The sequence below is a fragment of the Rhinoraja longicauda genome, chromosome 4, assembly GCF_053455715.1.
Source record: "Rhinoraja longicauda isolate Sanriku21f chromosome 4, sRhiLon1.1, whole genome shotgun sequence".
Lineage (NCBI taxonomy): Eukaryota > Metazoa > Chordata > Chondrichthyes > Rajiformes > Arhynchobatidae > Rhinoraja > Rhinoraja longicauda.
In genome coordinates, this window is record NC_135956.1 from 69,164,522 (window position 1) to 69,186,617 (window position 22,096).

Below are 22,096 nucleotides of genomic sequence, written 5' to 3' on the forward strand. Positions count from 1 at the left end.
CAATATAATCAACCAATAAATCTTGCCAGGAGGACTTAACGCTAGCCTTCATCAGTCAAGGAATTGAGAGGGGAGGTTAAGGCATTATGTTACAGTTGTACAAGGCATCGGTGAGGCCGCACAGAGAATATTGTGTTCAGTTTTGGACACCCTGCTCTAGGAAGAATGGCGTTAATATGGAAAAAGTGCAAAGACGATTTACAAGGATGTTGCCAGGACTCGAGGGCCTGACATAAGGAAAGGTTGGGCAGGCTAGGACTTTATTACTTTGAGCACAGGAGGCTGAGGGGGTGAACTTATAGAGGCGCACAAAATCATTAGGCGAATAGATAGGGTGAGTGGACCAAGGGTATGGGGATCACAGCTCAAAGGTTGAAGGTGATCTCAAAGATGGGCGCAAACAACCAAGAATGCACACCAATACTTCCTGAGGAGACTGAGGAAATTAAGCATGTCTCCAATGACTTTTACAAACTTCTACAGATGCACCACAGAAAGCACACTGTCGGGCTGCACCACGGGCTGCACCACGGGCTGCACCACGGGCTGCACCACGGGCTGCACCACGGGCTGCACCGCAGAAAGCACACTGTCGGGCTGCACCACCGCTTGGTTTGGGTTATGGAGGTAGCCCAGTCCATCACACAAACCTGACTCCCCACGATTGACTCCGTCTACACTTCACACTGCATCGGAAAAGCAGCCGGCATGATGGCGGCGCCTAACGGCAGCGGCTGACTAGCAGTCTGTCCGTCTTTTTTTTTTTTTTTTTTCTTCCTTTTTTTGTTGTGTGTCGGTTGGGATGGTTTTTATATATTTTTTTTGGTTGTGTATGTGTGGGAGGGGGTGGTGGTGTGGGTGGTGGGTGGGGGGGGACTTTTCTCTTCCTCACGGCGCGGGGTGCGGCTCGGCTGCGGGGCCTAACATCCCCCGGTGCGGCTTGGCCGCTGGACTTTACATCGCCCGGTGCGGCTTGGCCGCTGGACTTAACAGTGCCCGGTGCGGCTCGGCTGCGGGGCTTAACATCGCCTGGTGCAGCTCGGCTGTGGGGCTTAACATCGCCCGGTGCAGCTCGGCTGCGGGGCTTAACATCGCCCGGTGCAGCTCGGCTGCGGGGCTTAACACCGCCCGGTGCAACTCGGCTGCGGGACTTAACATCGCCCGGTGCAACTCGGCTGCGGGGCTTAACACCGCCCGGTGCAACTCGGCTGCGGGACTTAACATCGCCCGGTGCAACTCGGCTGCGGGGCTTAACATCGCTGGTGCGGCTCGGCTGCGGGACTTAACATCGCCCGGTGCGGCTCGGCTGCGGGACTTTTCACCGCTGGTGCGGCTCGGCTGCGGGACTTGACATCGCCCGGTGCGGCTCGACCACGGGACTTAGCTGCGCAAGGCTTGGTCGCGGGCCTTTCATCGCCCGGTTCGGCCGCGAGACGTTTCAGCGCCCGGTGCGGGGACTGTGCGGGTCGGTCGGGGACGAGCTGTCTGTCCGTGGGCGTGGGGAAGAGAGTGGAAGTTTTGTTGCCTCCATCACAGTGAGGGGGTGTTTGGAGTCACTGTGATGGACGTTTGTGTTGGGGTCATGTGTCTTGTGTTCTTTTTTTTTTCTTTTTTTTTTCTATGAGTTTCTATGAGTTTCGTTCGGTACTTCGGTACCGAACGACAAATAAAGCTCTGTTATACCTGTTATACCTGTTATAATCAAAGACTTGTCCCATCCCGGTCATTCCTTCTTCTCCCCGTTCCCGTCCAGCAGAAGGTACAGAAGCTTGAAAGCGCGCACCACCAGACTCAGGAACAGCTTCTTCCCCTCTGTTATCAGGCTTCTGAACGGTCCTCCCATAAGCTAGGGTAGTGTCCGATTCACCTCTACCCCATTGCGGACGTTGGACTTTGTCTGTGGAACTGTGGAACTCAGCTACAAAGCTGAGAACTATATTCTGCACTCTGCTTTTTACTGTACCTCGGTGCACATGACAAGAATAAACCCACACCCTAAACGGCTGTAAGGCTTTGTGCGAATTAACAGAAACTGGATTAAAATAAGGTGCAAAGTGACTCAGCGGGTTATAGAGTCATAGTCATACAGCATGGAAAAAGGCCTTTCGGCCCAAATCATCCGTGCCGACCAAAATGTCCCATTTACGCTAGTCCCAGCTGCCCGCATTTGGCCCATATCCTTCTAAATCTTTCCTATTCATGTGCCTGTACCAAATCTCTGGAGCATTCATAGAGCATGGATAAGCGATGTTTTGGGTTGTGAAGAATGGTCCCTATATCACCCATCCATGTTCCACAGAGAAGCCGCCTGACCCGCTGAGTTACCCAGGCACTTTGTGTCTTTTCATAAGTTTATAAGTCATAGGAGCAGAACCAGGCCATTCGACTCATCGAGTCTACTCCGCCATTCAATCGTGGCTGATCTATCAAAGATAGACACAGGGGAAACGAGGAGCTGCAGGTGCTGGTTGACTAAAGAAGAGATACAAAGTGCTGGAGTAACTCAGCAGGTCAGGCAGCATCCGTGGAGAAAAAGGATAGGTGATGCTTCGGGTCGGGGCTCCGTTTCGATTTCAAAGATCTATCTTTCTCCCCTCAACCCCATTCTCCTGCTTTCTCCCTATAACCTTTGACATCCTTACTAATCAAGAATCTGTCAATCTCCACTTTAAAAATACCCAACGACTTGTCCTCCACAGCCGTCTGTAGCAAGGAATTCCACATTCTACACTTTTTATGTAGACTAGCAGATTCTACAGTTCCTTCTGTGTACTAACGGGAGAGAGTGGCTGTTTAGTTTTAGTTTCAGAGATACAGTGTGGAAACAGGCCCTCTGGCCCACCGAGTCTGTGCCGACCAGCGATCACCAATTCACACTATAAGAAAATAACTGCAGATGCTGGTACAAATCGAAGGTATTTATTCACAAAATGCTGGAGTAACTCAGCAGGTCAGGCAGCATCTCGGGAGAGAAGGAATGGGTGACGTTTCGGGTCGAGACCCTTCTTCAGACTCACACCAATTCACACTAGATCTATCCTATACAATAGGGTCAGTTGACAGAAGCCAATTAACCTACAAACCCGTACGTCTTTGGAATGCGGGAGGAAGCCGGAGCACTCGGAGAAAACCCACGCAGGTCACGGGGAGAGCGTACAAACTCCGTTACAGACAGCACCCGTGGTCAGGATCGAACTCGGGCCTCTGGCGCTGTGAGGCGGCAACTCTACCGCAGCGCCACCGTGCCGCCCTGAGAAGGTTGCTAACAACATGGCAAAGGTTTTAAAAGGCCACGTGTTCTTTGCGAGAGGTTACGAAAGTGCGCCGACAGCAGAACAGCCCACCTCCGAGCCTACTGATGCCACATAAGCTGTCTACCCTCTGAGATGCTTTGATTATTACCGAGACATAAAAGGCTGAGGCAAGATGCTGGAGCAGTGAATTCTTCTTCTCAATTAGGGTAATGATTTAGAAGAGACGCACAAACTGCTGGGTAGGCTGCGCTTAGACGCCTCAGCTACCCCTGAAGATTAATAAACCCAAACTTAACATAAAATGTTGTTTCCTCCTGTAATATTTCCACCAGCAATTGTTAGCAGTTTAATGTGATGAATTAGCCACGGCAGAGATGGGGAGACCTATCACCAAAACATATGGGGCAATTATTTCTTTCCTCAGAGCTGATAGGGCTGTACGGTACAATTTTACTCTCACGCCGGTGGTTAATGTATTCCATCGAGTCGAGAGATGCTCGAGAAGATTTCTCCCCCTTGTGTTCAAATCTGACAGGTTTCAATTACTTCTCCAGATTACGCTTGTAGATGCATAGGTAAAGACACCCCATTCGACCCATCAAGTCTACTCCGCCATTCGATCACGGCTGATCGATCTTTCCTTCTCAACCCCATTTTCCTGCCTTCTCCCCGCAACCCCTGACACCCGTACTAATCAAGAACCTCATAAATTCATGTTCATAAGTTCTTGGAGCAGAATTAGGCCATTCGGCCCATCAAATCTACTCTGCCATTCGATCATGGCTGATCTATCTTTCCCTCTCAGCCCCACTCTCCTGCCTTCTCCCCGTAAGCGCTGACGTCCTTGGGGCAGCATGGTGGTGCAGCGATAGAGCTGCTGCCTTACAGCGTTAGAAACCCGGGTCTGATCCTGACTACGGGTGCTAGTCAGTACGGAGTTTGTACGTTCTCCCTGTGACCTGCATGGGTTTTCTCCGGGATCTCCGGTTTCTTCCCACATTCAAAAGACGTACAGATTTGTAGGTTAATTGTCTTGGTATAATTGTAATTTGTTCCTAGTGTGGGTCAGATTGTATAAGTGTTTGGGGATCGCTGGTCGGCACAGTCTCAGTGGGCCTGTCTCCACGCTGTATCTCTAAACTAAACTAAACTAAACTAATCAATAATCTGTCAAGTCAAGTCAAGTCAAGTTTATTTGTCACATACACATACACGATGTGCAGTGAAATGAAAGTGGCAATGCCTGCGGATTGTGCACAAAAAAGAATTACAGTTACAGCATATAAATAAAGTTAATAAGGTTACTATAGTGTAGACAAAATTTAGTCCCTGGAGTTATAAAAGTTGACAGTCCTGATGGCCTGTGGAAAGAAACTCTGTCTCATCCTCTCCGTTTTCACAGCGTGACAGCGGAGGCGTTTGCCTGATCGTAGCATCTGGAACAGTCCGTTACTGGGGTGGCAGGGGTCCCTCATAATCTTGCTTGCTCTGGATCTGCACCTCCTGATGTATAGGTCCTGCAGGGGGACGAGTGTAGTTCCCATGGTGCGTTCTGCCGAACGCACTACTCTCTGCAGGGCCTTCCTGTCCTGGGCAGAGCTGTTCCCAAACCAGACTGTAATGTTGCCGGACAGGATGCTCTCGACAGCCTCAGAGTAGAAGCAATCTCTGCCTTAAAAATATCCATTGACTTGGCCTCCATAGCCGTCTGCAGCAATGAATTCCTCAGATTCACCACCCTCTGGCTAAAGAAATTCCTCCCCATCTCCATTCTAAAGGTACGCCCTTTTATTCTGAGGCTGTGCCCCCTGGTCCTAGACTCTCCCACTAGTGGAAACATCCATTCCACATCCACACTAGCCAGGCCTTTCTTTATTCGGTAATAAAACTCCATTCGACCAAGATGACCCATTTACACTAGTCCCACACGCCCACAACAGGCCCAGATCCCTCTAAACCTTTCCCACCACGCACCTGTCAAAATGTCCTTTAAATGTTGTTCTTGTATCAACTATAGGAATGAATAATATACATCCCTCCCTAATCCTCGTCCCCATGCTTCCTTGTTCTCCTCCCATATAAATTTCCTTTCATTTTTCCTTCTCCTTCAATGCTCCCTCTGTCTCCCTTCGGGGAACTGGGTCTCTACATATCCCTCTGCAACAGGATCCTCGACTTCCTCATCAACAGACCACAGTCTATACGAATTGGCAGCAACACTTCCTCCTCGCTGACCACAGCACGGGAGTACCTGCAAAGCTGTGAGCTCAGCCCTCTGCTCCACTCACACTGTCCTCACAACGATACAGCAACACAGTGCAAACTCCTTCCTCAAATTCGCCGTCGACACCACCGTTGTTGGACGAACTACAGATAATGATGAGTCAGAGTACAGGAGGGTGATCGATCGTCTGATTGAATGGTGCCAGAACCAGACCCCCTAACTAATCAAGAACCTGTCACTCTCCACTTTAAAAATACCCAATGACTTGGCCTCCACAGCCGTCTGTGGCAGTGAATTCCACAGATTCACCTCCCTTCTGGCTAAAGAAATTATCCTCATCTCCTTTCCAAAGGTACTTGCTTTTATTTTGAGGCTGTGCCCTCAGGTCCTAGACTGGCCCACTAGTGGAAACATCTTCTCCGCATCCACTCTATCCAGGCCTTTCACTACTCTGTAGGTTTCAATAAGTTCCCCCCTCATCCTAAACTCCAGCGAGTACAGGCCCTATCAAACACTCCACATACATTAACCCAATTATCCCTGCGATCAATCTCGTAAACCTCTTCTGGACCCTCTCCAACACTGGCACATCCTTCCTCAGACATGGGGCCCAGAACTGCTCACATTGCTCCAAATGTTGTCCTCTGTGAGGTGAACGTCTCTGTCTATTTTGAGCTCAAGTTGGATGACATTGAGATTGTCCATTGTGATCCACATTGACGTGGGTTTATTATTGTCACGTGTACCGAGGTATCGAGTGAAAAGCTTTTGTTTGTGTTCTACCCAGTCAAATCATACCATACATGAGTAAAATCAAGCCGTACACACAAGTACAACGTACAGTGCAAAGAGAAAAAGAGAGAGTGGATGGGTGTAAGGAAGAGAAATTATAAAAGATTTCAGGCTTGGCAAAGGAAAAAAAATATCAACCTGACATTAACTGTTGTAAGCAGAGATTTTAAACAAAAATTGTCAAAATAAATCTATGCGATTCAATCCCTCGAGTGCCTAATGGAGGTTTTGACAGGCAGACTGCTCCTAAATGCTTGTTAAAAAGAAAGCAACTGGCCCTTTTAAACCTTGTTATTCATGAAGCTGATTCGTGTCCTCCTTTCTGAGCCACTCCTAAAACCAGGCATCACAACCCCCTGCGTCAGTCGCAGTCAGATATCCCAGGAACAGGCCCTTCGGCCCGACGCGTTCGTGCCGACCAAGATGCCAGCAGCCACCTGTGGATTTACGCAGCATTTAACTCTCCACGACACACAGTCACCTTGTTGAAAATGACTCCTGGCGTAGTTTAGTTTTGTTTATAGATACAGCGCAGAAACAGGCCCTTCGTTCCCACCGACTGTCGCTCATCGGATTTTACTGGCTTTATCTTGCACTAAATGTTATTCCCTTTATTGAATTGAATTGAATTGAATACATTTTTATTAGCCAAGTATGTACACATGCAAGGATTTTGCCTTGGTGCTTTGCTCGCAAGTAACAACACGACATACAGTAAACAATTAAGAATAAAACATAATAAATTAAACATGTGAAGAATGAACTAAAATTCCAGAGCAAAAGGAGGCTACAGACTTTTTGCTGTTGAGTAGAGCTACTGCTCATGGAAAATAGCTGTTTTTATGTCTGGCTGTAGTGGCTTTGACAGTCCGGAGTCGCCTTCCAGAGGGAAGCGCTTCAAAGAGTTTGTGGCCAGGGTGAGAGGGGTCAGAGATGATCTTACCCGCTCGCTTCCTGGCCCTTGCAGTGCACACTTTGTCAATGGGGGGGTAAGGTTGCAGCCAACAACCTTCTCAGCTGATCGAACGATGCGCATTATCAGGTATCTGTACACTGTGAACGGCTCAATTGTAATCATGTATTGACTGCAATTGTAATCATGTATTGACTGGTTAGCTCACAACAAAAGCTTTGCACTGTACCTAGGTGCACGTGACAATAAACTGAACTCAACTGGAGTCGGCGCCGACCAGTGATCCCCCTACATTAGCACTATCCTATACACGAGGGAGAATTTACAATCTTTACCAAAGCCAACTAACCTACAAACCTGCACATCTTTGGAATGTGGGAGGAAACCCACGCGGTCACAGGGAGAACATGCAAACTCCGCAAAGACTGCACCCGTAGTCAGGGTGATATCAGTAGCCTCAGTGATGCCACTGTAGAGTTGGAGCTTCACAGGGCCAGAGACCCGAGTTCGATCCGGACCACTGTCTGTACGGAGTTTGAACATTCTCCCTGTGACAGCGTGGGTTTTCTCCGGGTGCTCCGGTTTCCTCCCACACTCCAAAGACATACAGGTTTGTGGTTAATTGGATTCTGTAATTTGTAAATTGACCCTAGTGTGTAGGATAGTGTTAGTGTACGGGGTGATCGCTGGTCGGCACGGACTCGGTGGGCCAAAGGGCCTGCTTCCATGCAGTATCTCTAAAGTCTAAGGCATTGGGCAAATAGGTTTAGGTTTATTATTGTCACATGTACCGAGGTACAGTTTAAAAAGTTTGTTCTGCATGCTATTCAAGCAGATCAGATAATACCAAACTCAAGTACAATGGGTAGGGCAAAAGGGAAGATACAGAGTGCAGAATATAGCTCTCAGCATTGTAGCGCATCATTTCCAGAGTTCAATGTCCACAATGGGGTAGAGGTGAATTGGACAGCACCCTAGCTTATGGAAGGACCGTTCAGAAGCCTGATAACAGAGGGGAAGAAGCTGTTCCTGAGTCTGGTGGTGCGCGCTTTCAAGCTGCTGTACCTTCTGCCAGAAGGGAGTGGGGAGAAGAAGGAATGACGGGGGTGGGACAAGTCTTTGATCATGTTGATCATGTGAAGTGTAGATGGAGCCAATGTTGGGGATAGACACAAAACGTTGGAGTGGGTCAGGCAGCATCTCTGGAGAAAAAGGGCGGGTGATGTTTTGGGCCAAAACCCTTCTTCAGAATGTAGAGGGAGGAGGGGGGACTGAATGTAGAGGGGTGAGGGAGGGAGAGGTAAGAAAGGGCCAGAACAAAGCAGGGCCGGCAACAGATGACCAAGGAAAGGTGGAGCCCATAGTTGGCTGGGAAAGAGATGATAGAATGAATGTGTAGAAGATATTTCTATTAGTGGGAGTGTTTAGGACCAGAGGCCATAGCAGAATAAAAGGACCTTTAGGAACGAGATGAGGACATTTTTCTTTAGTTAGAGGGTGGTGAATCTGCGGAATTCGTTGCCACAGAATGCTGTGGAGGCCAAGGCAATGGATTGACAGATTCTTGATTAGTGCGGGTGTCAGGGGTAATGGGGAGAAGGCAGGAGAATGGAGTTGAGAGGGAAAGATAGATCAGCCAAGATTGAATGGTGGATTAGGAATTGATGGGCCGAATGGCCTACTTCTGCTCCTGTCACTTATGAACCCATGCACTTTTAACAAAGGGATACAGGGTCTGCTCCATGCGATGGCCTGGGCTATGTCCACAACTCTCTGCAATTTCTTGCGGCCTTGGGCAGAGCAGTTCCCAAGCAGAGCTCTAATGCAACCCGACAGCATTGCTTTGCCAGCAATCCCCTTTATCTCTTTGAGATAAAAAAAATTTAAACCCATGCATTCATCCGACAAAATAGAAAATTCCCGACTGTGCTGCTGGGATTTGGAATCCACATCCTTGGCTGTTTCTTCCAAGTCTTTGGCAGTACACACTTAGACCCAATAGAGTTGTAAACGTAGTTAAGTTCTTTGGTAGGCGGATTGCTGTTCAAGGATTGCCTTGATTAATTATTAAATATGAATAAATACCAATATTCAATATTTTATAAAACCAAGATTGTTTATTGCAGACTTTGAAATTAACTACTCACTGGCACTTTCGATCAAAATCCGTCTACATCCTCCGATATTTGGTAGGTATGAATGAATTTGTCTGATCTACGCTTCATCTGAATGGGATTTTATTTGGAGATTTTTAATATAAACCTCACTGTGTCACTGTGGAATCGCAAATACAGACAGCCAACTGGGAGATAAAATATGCACCAAAATCTCAGAGGAAAGTGAAAGGTAGAGCAAAAAGAACTTCGAGGGATATACATCAGAAAAATGATTAAATACAGCAAATGCTCAAGCACAGCAGGTAAAGCTGCTGCCTCACGGCGCCAGGGACCCGGGATCGACTCTGACCCCGGGTGCTGTCTGCGTGGAGTTTGCACGTTCTCCCTGTGACCGCGTGGGTTTCCTCCGGGTTCTCCGGTTTCCTCCCACATCCCAAAGACGTGCCAGTTTGTAGATTAATTGTAAATTCCCCTCTGTAAATTCCCCCTCGTGTGCAGGGAGTGGATGGGAAAGTGGGATAACATGGAACTAGTGTGAACAGGTGATCGCTGGTCGGCGCAGACTCGGTGGGCCGAAGGGCCTGTTTTCATGCTGCGTCTGTCTAGAGTAAGTACAGTGAAAAAACTTTTTTGCTTAAGTTTCATTGACAATCCTACCAAACACTAGGCACAATCATACTAAGTAGAAGAGTCATAGAGTCATATTGCATGGCAACAGGCCCTTTGGCACAACTTGACAACATTTCTCATCCACACTAGTCCCACCTGCCTGCGTTTGGCCCATACCCCTCTAAACCTGTCCTATCCACCTGTCTAATTGCTTCTTAAATGTTGCAATAGGTCCTGCCTAGGGTTGCCAACTATCCCACTCCCAAATACGGGACAAGGTGACGTCACCGCCCCACGCCCCACGTGACCTCGCCCAGACAGCGGCCACGTGTTCCCGCTCCACCAAATTTTTTTCCCCAGATTTTTAAACTTTTATTATTAAATTCGTATCTTTTGTAGGAATAAAATTCCATAAATATCTACATTGTTTTAATCAATGTCTTTTCTGCATCAGAACACTGATCAGAATTTTGTCTGCTAATGGGTCCAGGGCACTACCCAAAGCCGATTTCTGATTCACCCAGTTTCGTGCAATGCAGCCGCCCATCAGATCAGCAATGCCCGCCAAGGTAAAAAGACCAAGGGCTAGGTTGAATTCTTCTGCCACTATGAGGTAACCCAAGTATGGTGACAAGTCAATCCTTTTTCAGTCAGAGAGTTGTGAATCTGTGGAATTCTCTGCCTCAGAGGGCAGTGGAGGCCAATTCTCTGAATACATTCAAGAGAGAGCTAGATAGAGCTCTTAAGGATAGCGGAGTCAGGGGGTATGGGGAGAAGGCAGGAACGGGGTACTGATTGAGAATGATCAGCCATGATCACATTGAATGGCTCGAAGGGCCGAATGGCCTACTCCTGCACCTATTGTCTATTGTCTATTGCCATACAGGGTAAGTTTGGAATTGTCCATGGATATTCATCCAGCTCTGGAGATCACATGCTGGCCGCCACTCTCTCCTCGCCCTCCTCCGTGGCCCTCGGGTACGAGCAGGGCTCGGCCGCTTGTCTCGCAGGGGCGGGTTTGCCGGCTCCGTAGCGGCGGGAGAGCCAGGCCTGGTGCCGGGGGAAGCAGCCGGAGCCTGGGCCTGGGCCTGGACGTGACCGCGAGCCTGAGGTGGGCCAAGGGGAAAGGTGGCAGCAGCAGCTGCGGTGGTGAGGCCAGGCGTTGGTGGAGGTGGAAGCCGAGGCCTGGGCCTGACGCTGGGCCTGCCCTCGGCTCCTCCGTCCACCCTCCTCTCCCCGGCCGGCTCAGCGCCCTCCCCATGCCGCCCAGAGTCCAGCGGCATCGGCACAGCAACATGCTCTGGCCCCCCGAGGGCCGTCAGTGGGAGAGCCGCTGCTATCTATCCACCGCACTGAACATCCCCGCACCGGGATGGGACAGGACAGGACTCTTCCTTCCCCCCCCCCCCCCCACCCACCCCCCCCTCCCACTCCACCAATTGCGGCTGCCTGGGCTGGGAGGCGGGTTGGTACTCAACCTTCGTTAGGCGGCGTCCGGGCCTACAGGGTCCCCCGGGCCTAATACGGGTCAATGGCGGTCCCTTACGGGACAAGCCAATTTAGCCCAAAATAGGGGATGTCCCGGCTAATATAGGACAGTTGGCAACCCTAGTCCTGCCTCAACTCCCCCCTCCGGCAGTTCGTTCCATTCACCCACCACTTTATGCGGAAAAGTTCCCCTCAGGTTCCTATTAAATCGTTCCCCCCTCACCACAAAAACCACAGTAGACCGCACTGTGTCAGTACACAAGAGTCACCACGTTTTAGGCACCATCTTGTATCCTTCAATTCCGAATTTTTTAAAAACATGTTAAAAGTCTTAACTTGGCCATATTGGCCCGTTGTCCTGACGACGGCACCGGGTCTCACATCCCAAAGACGTGCGGTTTTTGTAGGGTAATTGGCCCTCGGTAAATTGCCTCGAGTGTGTAGGGAGTGGATGAGAAAGTGGGATAACATGGAACTGGTGTGAACGTGTGATTGATGGTCGACGTGGACTCGGTGGGCCGAAGGGCCTGTTTCCATGCTGTATCTCTAAACTAAACTCCTCAAGGAAAACAACCTCCAGCCGCTCCTCATAACCAAAACACTCCATCCACAGTCCAAAGATGTGCAGGTTTGTGGGTTAAATGTCATGATAAAATTGTAAATTGTCCGTGGTGTGTAGGATAGTGTTAGTGTGCGAGAATCACTGGTCGGCACGAACTCGGGGGCAGAAGGGCCTGTTTTGGCACTGTATTTCTAAACTAAACTAAGCTAGGAGACTTTAATATGTGGTACTCCCTGAGGAAATCTAAAGGGATTTAAGATAAACCTCTATTGTCAAAGAATGGAGAGAGTGTGAGCTCACATCTACACTACATGCAGTGTCTAAGAAAGCATCTTATCTTGGTTGTATCAGAGCTTGGTTTGCCAACAGCTCTGCTCAAGACCGCAGAAATTGCAGAGTTGTGGATGCAGCCCAGTCAATCACACAGATCAGACTCCCCACCATCGACTCCATCTACACTTCACGCTGCCTCGGGAAAGCTGCAACATAATCAAGGACCACTCACACCCCAGTCATTCCCTCTTCTCCCCTCTCCCGTCGAGCAAAAGATACAAAAAGCTTGAAAGCACGTTCCACCAGACTGAGGAACAGCTTCTTCACCTCTGTTATCAGACTCTTGAACGGACCTCTCATGTGCTAAGGATGAATTTCTCAATCTTCCAACCTACCTTGTTGCAACCTTTGCGCATTTTGTATCTCCACTTTCTCCAAAACGGCAACATTCTATTCTTCACTGTTTATTTTATCTTTTGCACCATCTATGTTGTACTCACATACAGTATAATGTGACTCAATAGCATGTAAGACAAAGTTCTTCATTGTATCTCACTCATTCTGTGAAAATGGTGTCACAGGTAGATCGGGTGGTCAAGAAGGCTTTTGGCACATTGGCCTTCGTCTGGCAGGGTCTTGAGTAAAGAAGCTGGAATGTTATTATACTAGTGTACAAGGCATTAGTGAGACCAAACTTAGAGTATTGTGTTAAGTTTTAGGTTTAAGGTGGGGGGGGGGAAATATTTAATAGGAACCAGAGGGGCAACTTTTTCACACAGAGGGTGATGGGTTTATGGAACAAGGTGCCAGAGAAAGGAGTTGAAGAAGTACTACAGCAACATTTAAAAGGTACTAGATTGTTTAAAAAAAGTCGATTTATTCAGACCACGGGGGAATGGTGAGTAGGGTGGGCCTAAAATTGTGGCGCTATCGTGTACCGTTTCTTTCCGGATGAAATCCGCACAAAGAAACACGGGACAAACAAACGGGGGAAACAAAGATACAGGAAGTGGGGAACAAGATGAGAGTTTTAGTAATATAATATAGATTTTAACAGATACATGGAGAGGAAAGGTTAAAAGGATATGGGCCAGAAGTTGGCAGGTGGGACGAGCAGAGATGGGGCATCTTGGTTGACATGGACAAGTTTTTAGACTTTTAGAGATACAGCGTGGAAGCAGGACCTTTGACCCACTGAGTCCATGCCGACCAGCAATCCCCGTACACTAGCACTATCCTACACACTAGGGACAATTTACAAATTTACCAGTCAATTAACTCCAAACATGTGTGTCTTTGGTGTGTGGGAGGAAACCGGAGCACCCGGAGAAAACCCACGCAGTCACAGTGAGAACGTGCAAACTCCGTACCCATAAAGGCAGAAATCAACCGCTGTGGCACAGGAACAGGCCTTTTGGCCCAAAATACCTGTGCCAAACATAATGCCAAGACTATCTCTTATCTACCTTCAAATTTGAGGAAGGATATTCTTGCTATTGAGGGCGTGCCGCGTAGGTTTACTAGGTTAATTCCCGGAATGGCGGGACTGTCGTATATTGAAAGACTAGAGCGACTAGGCTTGTATACACTGGAATTTAGAAGGTTGAGAGGGGATCTTATTGAAACATATAAGATTACTAAGCGGTTGGACACGTTAGAGGCAGGAAACATGTTCCCAATGTTGGGGAAGCCCAGAACCAGGGGCCACAGTTTAAGAATAAGGGGTGGGCCATTTAGAACGGAGATGAGGAAAAACTTTTTCAGTCAGAGAATTGAAAATCTGTGGAATTCTCTGCCTCAGAAGGCAGTGGAGGCCAATTCTCTGAATGCTTTCAAGAGAGAGCTAGATAGAGCTCTTAAGGATAGCGGAGTCAGGGGGTAGGACTCGAGGGTCTGAACTCTCAGGAGAGGTTGAGCAGGCTAAGACTCTATTCCTTGGAGCACAGGAGGACGAAGGTGATCTTATGGAGGTGTATAAAATCATGAGAGGAATGGATCGGGTTGATGCACAAAGTCCCTTGACTAGAGAGAGGACATAGGTTTAAGATGAGGGGGGGAAAGATTTAATAGGAATCTGAGGGGTACCTTTTTTCACACATAATGCGAGCTGCCAGAGGAGGCAGGTGCAACTTTTAAGAAACAATTAGACAGGTACATGGATAGGACAGGTTTAAAGGGATATCGCCAAATGCAGGCAGTCAGGACTAGTGTAGGTGGGGCATGTTGGCCAGTGCGGGCAAGTTGGGCCGAAGGGCCAGGTTCCACGCTGTATGACTCTATGACTCTTGGAGAAAGAATTGTGTGTGTATTAAGTATTGAGCAGTGGAGGATTACAGGCACATAATCAGAGAGTTCCTTCATAAGCCGCTGTCATTTAGCATGTCATAACAATTCTCTCATTGCCACATGCTAAGTATGACAGCTCTATTTGTACATGTGTCATATCCCAGTATATTCTGCACAGCTTTCTATTCCGTTTTAACACCACTAAACAGTCACACAGAGATCTGTGGAACTGTACACAGCGACACACTTTGCCAAAATAAGGAAGTCAAAGAACATAGAATTTAGGCCAGCACGGTGGCGCAGCGGTAGAGTTGCTGCCTCACAGCACCAGAGACCCGGGTTCAATCCCACCTAAGGGTGCCGTCTGTACGGAGTTTGCACGTTCTCCCCGTGAGCTGCGTGGGTTTTCTCCAGGTGCTCCGTTTCCTTCCACACTCCAAAGAAGTACAGGTTTGTAGGTTAATTGGCTTTGGTAATTTTTTTAAATGTCCCTATTCTATAGACAATAGGTGCAGGAGGAGGCCATTCGGCCCTTCGAGCCAGCACCGCCATTCAATGTGATCATGGCTGATCATTCTCAATCAGTACCCCGTTCCTGCCTTCTCCCCATACCCCCTGACTCCGCTATCCTTAAGAGCTCTATCCAGCTCTCTCTTGAATGCATTCAGAGAATTGGCCTCCACTGCCTTCTGAGGCAGAGAATTCCACAGATTCACAACTCTCTGACTGAAAATGTTTTTCCTCATCTCAGTTCTAAATGGCCTACCCCTTATTCTTAAACTGTGGCCCCTTGTTCTGGACTCCCCCAACATTGGGAACATGTTTCCTGCCTCTAACGTGTCCAACCCCTTAATAATCTTATACGTTTCAATAAGATCTCCTCTCATCCTTCTAAATTCCAGTGTACACAGACCTAGTCGCTCCAGTCTTTCAACATATGACAGTCCTGCCATTCCGGGAATTAACCTAGTAAACCTACGCTGCACGCCCTCAATAGCAAGAATATCCTTCCTCAAATTTGGAGACCGCAACTGCACACAGTACTCCAGGTGCGGTCTCACTAGGGCCCTGTACAACTGCAGAAGGACCTCTTTGATCCTATACTCAACTCCTCTTGTTATTCTGTGTCGGATAGTGCTAGTGTACGGGGTAATCACTGGTCGGCGCAGACGCAATGGGCCGAAGGGCCTGTTTCTGCGCTACATCTCTACAACTAAGTCGTTATCAGGCAGAAAGACTAAACATGATCACAATCAAGCCGTCCACAGTGTACAGATACAGGATAAAGGGAATAACATTTAGAGCAAGATAAAGTCCAGTAGTCTGATTAAACATAGTCTGAGGGTCGCCAATGAGATGGTTGGGAGGTCAGGACCACTCTCTAATTGGTTCAGTCTTTCTGCTGGCTGGATAGCATGCAAAGGCTTTTCATTGTACTTCGGTACACGCAACAATAAACTAAACTACGCAAACCTAAACTGGAGTGATGTGTCTAATCTAGAAGCCTGGAGTTTAGCGTCAGAAAATAGGGGTTGGTTCTTAATTTGCTGTTTCTACTCTAAAAGGAAGATTACTCAGAATGTCGGAGTACGAGAGTGTGCCACATCTTGAGCTCAGTCTAATTTATTTCCACACTGTGCGATGAGCTACTGGAGTTGGCCACGAGATGTACGTTCAGCAGCCAAAGGCGAAGGAATTTCCGTCCCAACTTTGCGCTTTTTTCCACTGCGATGGTTTGAAAGCTCTAGGAGCGGAGCAGATACTCAGAGCTGTGGGAGAGGTCCTGTGCAAAGCGTCAGATTTGGTTTAGTTTAGAGATCCAGCGCCCATCGGCCCACCGTATCCGTGCCGACCAGCAACCCCCCTCCCCCCGTACACCAGGACTAACCTGCACACTAGGGACAGTTTACTATTTTACAGAAGCCAATTAACCTACAAACCTGTACGTTTTTGGAGTGTGGGAGGTAACCGGAGCACACGGAGGGAAACCCACGCAGTCACAGGGAGAACGTACAAACTCCATACAGACAGCAACCGTAGTCAGGATGGAACCCGGGTCTCTGGTGCTGTAAGGCAGCAACTCTACCGCTGCGCCACTGTGCCGTCCTGAAGTTGGGAAGAAACTGTCCCTGAATCTGGAGGTCTGTGTTTTCACACTTCTGTTTCACACCTCTCCAGATACTTTTTAAATGTGTGAAATTCTCTATCCTCCACCAAACCCTCTGGCAGTGCGTCCCAGAGTCCACCCACCCTCTGCGGGAAATGATTTTCCCCTCTGGAACACTTTTGATTGTCTTTCCGAACTATGCCCCTCTTGGCTAGTCCAGGCCATCGCAGAAACCAGACCCTCACCACCCATCGACTCCATCTACACTTCACTCTGCCTCGGGAAAGTGGGGCTGTAGTACGTGGTACATAGAACAGTACAGCACAGGAACAGGCCCTTCGGTCCACGATGCCCGTGCCAAACATGATGGCAAGACCAAATATCCTCCGCATGCACATAATCCATATCCCTCCATTCCCTGAATGGAGCCTATCCAAGAGCCTCTTAAATGCTATTATCATATCTACCTCCACCACCACCCCTGGCAGCACGCTCCAGGCACCCACCACCCTCTGTGCGTAGAAACTTGCCCCACACATCTCCTTTAAACTTTGCCCCTCTCACTTGAACCCTATGCCCTCTAGTCTTGATTTCTTTCCATCCTGGGAAAAAGGTACTGACTGTCTACCCTATCTATGCCCTCTCATCATTTTATACACTTCTATCAGGTCTCCCGCTTAACCCCGACTTTCCAGAATAAAAACCCAATCCAAGTCTGTCCAACCTCTCCCTGCAGTTAATGTCTTCTAATCCAGGCAGCATTTCTGGTAAACCTCCTCTGCCCCCTCTCCAAAGCCTCCACATCCTCTCTGTCACAGGAAAGATGTTGTCACAGGCCCTTCGGTCCATGATGCCCGTGGCGAACATGATGCCAAGACCGAATATCCTCTGCCTGCACATAATCCATATCCCTCCATTCCCTGAATATCCACGTGCCTATCCAAGAGCCTCTTAAACGCCACTATCATATCTACCTCCACCACCACCCCTGGCAGCACGTTCCAGGCACCCACCACCCTCTGTGCGTAGAAACTTGCCCCCACACATCTTGCTAAACTTGTGTTTAGCAAGATGTTGTCAAGCTGGAAAGGGTACAGAGAAGATTTACAAAGATAGTGCCACTGCTCGAGGGCCAGAACTACAGGGAGAGGTTGGGCAGGCTAGGACATTATTCCTTGGAGCGCAAGAGACTGAGGGTGATCCTATAGAGGTGTACCAAATCACGAGGGGAATAGGTCGGGTAAACGCACGGTTTCTTGCCCAGAGTAGGGGAAATCAACAACCAGACGACATAGGTTTAAGGTGACAGGAACCTGAGGGGTAACATGTTTTAATACAAAGGGTGGTGGGTGTATGGAACGAGCTACCAGAGGAGGTGGTTGAGACTATCACAACGTTTTAAGAAGCATTTAGACAGGTACATGGATAGGATAGGTTCAGTCAGAGAGTTGTGAATCTGTGGAATTCTCTGCCTCAGAAGGCAGTGGAGGCCAATTCTCTGAATGCATTCAAGAGAGAGCTAGATAGAGCTCTTAAGGATAGCGGAGTCAGGGGGTATGGGGAGAAGGCAGGAACGGGATACTGATTGAGAATGATCAGCCATGATCACATTGAATGGTGGTGCTGGCTCGAAGGGCCGAATGGCCCATTGTCTATTGTCTATATGGGCCAAACGCAGGCAGGTGGGACTAGTGAGGATGGGGCATGTTGGTCGGCGTGGGCAAGTTGGGCCGAAGGGCCTTTTTCCATTCCGTATGACTCTATGACTCGAGTAGACAGTGAAGAAGGATACCTAAATTTATAACAAGATCTAGGTCAGTTTCGAAGGTCTGTCAAGCAATGGTAAGTGGAATTTAATTCTGGGAGGAGTGTGAGGTGTTGCCCTGTGGTGTGTGGAGCCAGGGCAGGACTGGCACAGTAGATGGCTGAGCCCTGGAGAGTGCTGCAGAACACTCTGGGACTCTTTTCTTTGGAGTGTAGGAGGCTGAGGGATGACCTTATTAAGGTGTACAAGACCACGAGGGGCATGGATAAAGTCTCTTTCCGATGGTAGAGGATTCTAAACTTAGAGGGCACAGGCTTAAGGTGAGAGGGGAGAGATTTAAGAGGTGACCTCAGGGGCAACTCTTTCATTCAGAGGGTAGTCCGTATCTGGAATGAGCTTCCAGAGGAAGCTATAGAAGAGGACACAATTAGGACGTTTAAGGACATTTGGACAGATCTATGGTTAGGAAGGGTTTAAAGGAATATGGGCCAAATGCAGGCAAATAGGACTAGCCCACGATGCCAACTTAGTCGGCATGGAAAAGGTGGGCTGCAGGACCTATTTCTGGGCTCAATGACTCTCTGAGAGCAGCCAATATAATTAAGGCCCATTTCCAAACCAAACCTCTCTACTTCGAGCCTACCCCGCCATTCAATCATGAGTGGTTTATCTTTCCCCTCCCATGCACATTCTCCTGCCTTCTCCCCATAACTCCGGACTCCTGTATTAATCAAGATTCAGTCAATCTCCGCTTCATCGATTTGACCTCCACCGCTGTCTGTGGCAATGGATTCCACAGATTCACCACCCTTTGACTAAAGAAATTCCTCCTCATCTCCTTCCTAAAGGTATGTCCTTTTATTCTGAGTCTGTGCCCTCTGGTCCTAGACTCTCCCACTGGTGGAAAGATCCTCCACATTCACTCTATCCAGGCCTTTCACTATTCGCTGAGTTTCAATGAGGTCCCTCCTCATCCTTCTAAACTCCAGCGAGGAGTACAGGCCCTGAACTGTCAAACGCTCCTTCTTAGCTCCCCAGAGACGCGGTGGTTTCGGTGGAAATAAATTGCCGAGTTTCTCAGGAGCAATGGAGCAAGTGGTTCCTCAATAGTAACATGGAAACAGCACGTGTGTGTGAGGGACAGGGTTTAACATCCTAGGCTGGAAACCCATTCACACCTAATGGTCAGTGTGTGTGATCAATTCATCTTCCAGCAAGCGAGGTGAAAATTACTTAACAGTTTTGCCATCTTTCATTTCCTCTCTCTTCAACATTCAGCTCTGTTTTTTTGAACATTTCTGCTTCGCCTGGTTTAAACTTTAGAGACACAGCGTGGAAACAGGCCCTTTAGCCCACCGAGTCCGCATTGTCCAGCAATCATCCCGTACACCAGCACGATGCTACATAGTAGAATCATAGAGTGTCATAGTCATACAGCGTGGAAATAGGCCCTTCAGCCCAACCAGACCAACATGCCCCATCTGCACGAGTCCCACACGCCTGTGCTTAGCCCTGTCCTATCCATATCTAAATGTTTCTTAAACGTTGCGATATGATCCTGCCTTAACCCCCTCCTCCAGCACCACGTTCCATACACCCACCACCCTTTATGTGCAAAAGTTACCCGTCAGCTTCCTATTAAATCTTTCTACTCCCTCACCTTAAACCTATGTCGTCTGGTTCTCGATTCCCCCACTCCGGGCAAGAGACTCCATGCATCTACCTATTTCTCTCGTGATTTTGCACACCTCGATAAAGCCTCCTCTGATTTAGACTTTAGACACGAAAACAGGCCCTTCAGCCCGAGTTGCTGCCTTGCAAAGCCAGAGACCCGGGTTCCATCCTGACATGCAGGTGCTGCGTGTACAGAGTTTGTACGTTCTCCCCGTGACCACATGGGTTTCCTCTGGGTGCTCCGGTTTCCTCCCACACTCCAAGGACGTGCAGGTTTGTAAGTTAATTGGCTTCAGTAAAATTGTAAATCGTCCCTAGTGTGTAGGATAGTGCTAGTGTACGGATTGATTGCTGGTCGGTGTGGACTCGGTGGGACGAAGGTCCTGTTTCCACGCTGTATCTCTAAAGTCTAAAGGGAAAGATAGATCAGCCACGATTGAATGGTGGAGTACTCGATGGGTCAAATAGCCTAATTCTGCTCCTATATCTTATGAACTTGAAATTATAAGACCATCTCTTATCCATCTCTGCTTAACCATTTCCCTCAATTCCCACTCTTTCCAGCTTAATGAAGTCCTTTATACAGCAGGATGACCAATACGGAGCACAGTACTCCAAGTGTGGCCTCAGCAACGTCTTGTACAACTGTAGCGTAAATGTAGAGGGGGAAAGAGAGGGGTGGGGTGTGGTGGGGGGTAGAGGGGGAAGGGTCGAGGTAAAGTTGAACCTCAGATGCCTATTAAATCTTTCCCCGGACCATAAAAAGTGTTTGAAGGTTAAATGTTCACTGTTCTCTAATGGGTTTAGTTGTTGTTTGATCTGTAGTGCTGAATCAGAGTGTAATTTGCAGGGAACAATGATAGTTAATTTATTAGCCAGCAGTGCTGCTATATTGCAGTGTGCCGGTGGACTTCTCCGCCCACACCAGGTACATTGTCTGCTCCGATGCACAGCTAACCTCCGATGTCACTCTCTCAGCTGTCAAAAGCGTTCTAATCATTGCCGGCTCTTCCCAGATACACTGCTAGCCGCGTCGGTGTATTATTTCATTAATCCTGTCATTATCTTCCAAAGCCTCTTTCAGAACGTCTTAATTATCACAGCACATTTACCTGTTGTAACAACTGTCATGAGTCCATAAGTTCTAGGAGCAGAATTAGGCCATTCAGCCCATCAGGTCTACTCCCCCATTCACTCATGGCTGATCAATCTTTCCCTCTCAACCCCATTCTCCTGCCTTCTCCCCATAACCTCTGACACCATTTCTAATCAAGAACCTGTCAGTCTCTGCCTTAGAAATATCCAATGACTTGGCCTCCACAGCCGTCTGTGGCAATAAATTTCACTAAATCACCACCTCCTCATCTCCTTTCCAAATGTACATCCTTTTATTCTGAGGCTGTGCCCTCTGGTCCCAGACTCTCCCACTAGTGGGAGATTGTCATGCAGGGACGTGGATGCAGGGATCGATCATTGGCTTTTCAACTCTCTCACCCTGAATATCTTCATCTCCCCTCCTCATGAAGGGAATAGGTAGAGTGAATGCACAGAGTCCTTGACCCAGGGTAGAAAGCATTTTATTGGGATGAATCATCGCACGGTTCGGGAACAGCTCCATCCAAGACCTGCAAGAAATTGCAGAGAGTAGTGGATGCAGCCCAGACCATCACCCAAACCAACCTCCCTTCCATTGACTATAGCTACACCTCACGCTGCCTCGGCAAGGCCTGCAGCATAATCGAGGACCAGTCTCACCCCAGTCACTCCCTCTTCTTCCCTCTCCCACCATGCAAGAGGTACAGAAGTGTGAAATCGCACACCTCCAGATTCAGGGACAGTTTCTTCCCAGCTGTTATCAGTAGTGTTGCCAACTTTCTAACTCCCAAATATGGGACAAGATGACATCACTGCCCGCGCCCCACGTGACCTCACCCCGCCAGCGGCCACGTGCCCCCATTCCACCAATAACAGCCGCCTGGGTCGGGAGGCGGGTTGCTACACAACCTCCGTTAGGCGAACACACTCGGCCCCG

The 22,096-nt window shown here is 48.5% G+C and overlaps 1 protein-coding gene and 1 pseudogene across 5 annotated transcripts in view; both read right to left on the reverse strand.

The window, feature by feature from the left end:
- Positions 1 to 22,096, reverse strand: part of znf521 (zinc finger protein 521) — a 313,369-nt gene that overhangs the window by 242,373 nt on the left and 48,900 nt on the right. The window lies entirely within an intron of this gene.
- Positions 10,343 to 11,206, reverse strand: LOC144592539 (cardiolipin synthase (CMP-forming)-like; annotated as a pseudogene).